Below are 4,235 nucleotides of genomic sequence, written 5' to 3' on the forward strand. Positions count from 1 at the left end.
TCAGCTCACCAACGTTCGGACATATGTTTCTATGTGGAGGTATCTCTCAAAAAGGGCACACAGTTCACTGACCAGCAGATTTCACGGTGTGAAAATTCCACTTTGGTCTCCCAACGTTTTGTTAAAGGATGCACTTAATGTTTCAGTCACAGAATTCCAAGCAGCAAATGGATATTTTTAGGGGTGTTAGTCAAAGCGGACTCAACTTTTGTATCACTTGTATTCGTGACGTTCCTCCATGTCCTCCTGTCCTTCTGGTTAAAGGTGTGAAAGGTAATGGTTCCTCATCAGAGGAAATCTGTCAAGCCAGATTAAGTCCTTCTAACCCGCTGTAAATACTGTGTATAGCTACCCATCGTAACATCTCTGCCCAATGTCCATTGCTGTGCTTCCATAGCGTCACTACAATGTCTGTCTAACATTTGCTCAACATGATAACAGGGTATGGTCAAAGTAAAAGAAGAACCAAAACATGAAGTCCCACCACAGAGGGTGAGGATGTGTGGGATGCAGCAGCGCCGGACTGGAGAGGATTATTGGTCAGAAGCAAACGCCTCTTCAGTGAGAATTCATGTTCCCAACTGAACATCAATATGAGAGATTATAAAACCAACATAACGACGGAGGCCTCAAAATGTTGGCAATAATTGGCATTCATCTTGTCTGATCAGGGACAAGGAAATAACTAAGAAAAAGCATCCCACAAAGCCCTCAGTGAAGTCTTCTTGTTGGTGTTTCCTCTATTTTGACCTTCTGCATAGACAGTAGGCTATACATGGTATATACCCTCTGTGTTTTAGATTTTCACAAACTGCAGTGCATGATATTAATGACTGATAATGAAACTTTGGGCATGTAAAAAGCTGATTTGAAGGACCTAATGGTGCATAAAAACAACCAAAGGAAAAAGTATTAGGCCATTTTTTTTTTAAAAGACAAAAAAGAAAAGCCAACACACGCTCAGTTTACAGTTTTTATTGACCAAGTCTAAATAATTCCCTTTTAGTTTATCACAACTGGAGGTGACGTTTTATCGTACAACGTGTGAAATTCAAAGCTAAATAAATAAAGGTCTCAAAGCCAAAGTATGATTTTTAGATCAAGAACTATAAGAAAGGGGGAAAATGTGTAACTTTATCAGTTGTAAAATTCTTTAGATATTGTTGGAGGCAGCACACCTGGAGATTTCTGCATGTTACTTTTAACGCATCAAGGTGAAATCATGCTCATCTGAGGATATTAGAGTTTTTTATCAGGGCGCTAAACAGTAGTGGGATCTCTCCTATTTTGCATGGCTCAGCATAGTTCTCAGATTCAGGGGAGATGAAAACGTAACGGTTGTCTAAATCTATGTGTGGGTTTCAAATTTTTATAAAGTTTATTAATTTATATCGAGGGTACTCGTCTAGGTGTTTTTTTTCCTAGTTTTAACTTTGCTCACGTGAGCTGTAAACTCTAGTACTTTTTTCAGGCCTCTGTGTGCAACTTCCTATGGCCATACTTCTTTTTCTACTGAAAAGAGTTTTCTCAGATTTCTGCAGGGAATCGAGCCTGAGAATCGCTAAATTGGACGACACTGAAGCACAAAGCAGGGAGCTACTTGTTCGTCAGACACTTTACTGTCTACTTGCCAGCATTACAATGCGTGACCACAATTAATTTCTCAATATATTGGAAAAAAAAATGCTGCACATGTAGCGTCCTTTTTAGATGAACATCTATGCATTCGGATTCAAGAATAGTTAAAATTATTTTCTGCAGGAATGGCCTTTTTATACCCAACAGCGTAATAAGGAATGAACTAAATCTGAAACGTCCATGCAGTTGTTCCATTGTGATCGTGTGACAGTCTGAAAGTTGTATGTCTTACGAGTGATCCGGTGCCCGCCCTCGGGATGAGCTTGGAATAGCTGTTTTCATCAGTCGCTTAATGCTCACGACGATCCATCACCGAACGATCTGGTGCTGTGAATTCCACCTTTCTCCTGCAGGGAGTGCTGTCTGCCACATCAGCACAGCAGCTACTGCTATCAGCTAATCCGACAGCAGGGACACCTCACTTTACCCGCCATTTTGTACAAAAACTCCCGTTTGTTGTCAATTTTCTCAAACTATCGGTTCTGTATAACCTTACATGCTAATACTGTTCTTGTTTCCTTGATTTGTTTTCTACGGCTTATTACAGCGCTGCAGCATATAAAGCATTAACAGAAAACGTTGGTTGTCTTGTGCTAACCGGCCCGCCGCCATGTAAGATGGACGGTGTGAATTCATCACCTACAGTGGTGCCTTTTTTTTTTTAGATTACTGTCTTTTGATAAAAAGGAATAAAAAAAAATGAAATGGGACATCGAAGGCTTGTTCTTTGTTAACAGCTGTTTGTAAAACATTTTTAAACATCTTGAATGAGGAGGCCTCCCAACATGCTTTGTTTTGAAGAGTCACAGGACACTTTATCACGGTGTACATACGCTCCCTTCCTGTACTCTTTCATATGTATGCCTTTCTGATCGAATGAATGACCTTTTTTTTCTTGGGAATTTACAATGTCCTTTTTAGTGGTATTTTGCAATGTCACAGTGGCTTGTTTCAGTGCTTCATTCAATGTACTAACCGGTATCCTTTTGCAATTAAAACAGTCGTATTTCACCTCTCTGGTCTTGACTTTCTTGCAATGGCTTAATGCCACTTTATTTGTCTCAAATAACTGCAACAACACTTTGCTTTTCACACCTTTATCCTTCTCACTGATGAACCCATCGTTCAGAATTTAACCAAGCGAAAAAAAAGAACAGTACAAGTGTGTGTATGTGCGTATTGTATGTCTGCAGCATTAATGGCAGATGCTAAATGTGTGCTAAGGACCTATTGAGAAACATAAATAGATGAAAGATTTGTGAGTTAAAAATAGTGTGTTCATGTGGAGATCACTACATACTACATCTTCATCACCATGGGAACAGGCAGTCTGTCTCTCACATTTTCAGCGGTGGCCAAACATGTCAAACAACAGCCGAACTGTAAACACTGTCCTTTTATCATTCTAACAAAATACTGAGTGATAATGTTTAAGTTCATTATGTTTTTATTCATTGATATAGTATGATATACCAACTGTACATATATTAACGACTGCTCAAGTTTACGCTATGTGAGTGAAAAGCATCAGTACAAACATTTAGCAGAATAAAACTGACCTGCATTAGATCTTAATTTTGGCAGCTCTTTCCCCACCATGGTCCTGCAATTCTAGTCCACATCACAAAGACTGGGGGCAGTTTGTAGGTTCAGTATTCATCATATACTAACAGCCACCCGGTGATCCCACATGTGTCTAAGATGTGAAATATGAGAATAATATTCATCTGTAAATGATCACATACTCACATACATAATGCACAAAACCATTTATCTTAATGTACATACATGACTGCATGTTGTTTACTGATCAGAACTGCACCTTTTTGTCATTGTTGTATTGTGCTGGAGAAAGCCTGCTCCTCCCGCTGCTACAGTATGACACTGGACCTGATGTGCTCAAGTTTGAGGACCTGCTCTGGCGGCCTCTGCTGCAGGGCTCAAGTATGGACACACACATACAGTCATTTTTCTTAATGAATGTCCTGCCATCTGCTGGCTATGATGTCTGCATGTGTGCATACTGTAATGGGCACTTCTTCCCAACAGAAAAGTGCACTTTAATTCCAATAAAGCTGATTCTACTTTTAGATCAGCGTCCTGCCAGGAACAAAGAAAGACAAACAGGATATCTCTATCTCATACCGCAAATTCACTATAATAAAGGCTGTAAATGTTTAACACGGGCACTGAGAATTGAACGTCTGTCTTTGTTGCAGCCATTCAAGGTTGTGTAAGGTCATAAGTCTGTTTGTTAAAGAACTTAAAACCATCAGCAGCAAAAGGTCATGTTCCTGTAACGACCTTTTTTCTACAGAGGTGACGCCACAGGGTCTGGCTGTTGTCTGGGTTGTTATCAGCTCGTTTAGTTCATTATCAGGTTTCAAGCACGGAAATAGTGATTTATTGTCTGTAGAATGAAATATTAAATATCACCCAAAACAAGCAAGCATGCAGTTTATTAGCCATTCTGCCAAAAGCATAATTTATAAGACATGTGGCCATTTAGTCTTTGAAAGCTAAATATGATGGGAAACTGTCAAAATTAAGCCAACAGTAGAAGAACAGTGCTAGTAAACAGGCTTTGTACTCATTCA

This window comes from Chelmon rostratus, chromosome 14, assembly GCF_017976325.1.
Source record: "Chelmon rostratus isolate fCheRos1 chromosome 14, fCheRos1.pri, whole genome shotgun sequence".
Classification (NCBI taxonomy): domain Eukaryota; kingdom Metazoa; phylum Chordata; class Actinopteri; order Chaetodontiformes; family Chaetodontidae; genus Chelmon; species Chelmon rostratus.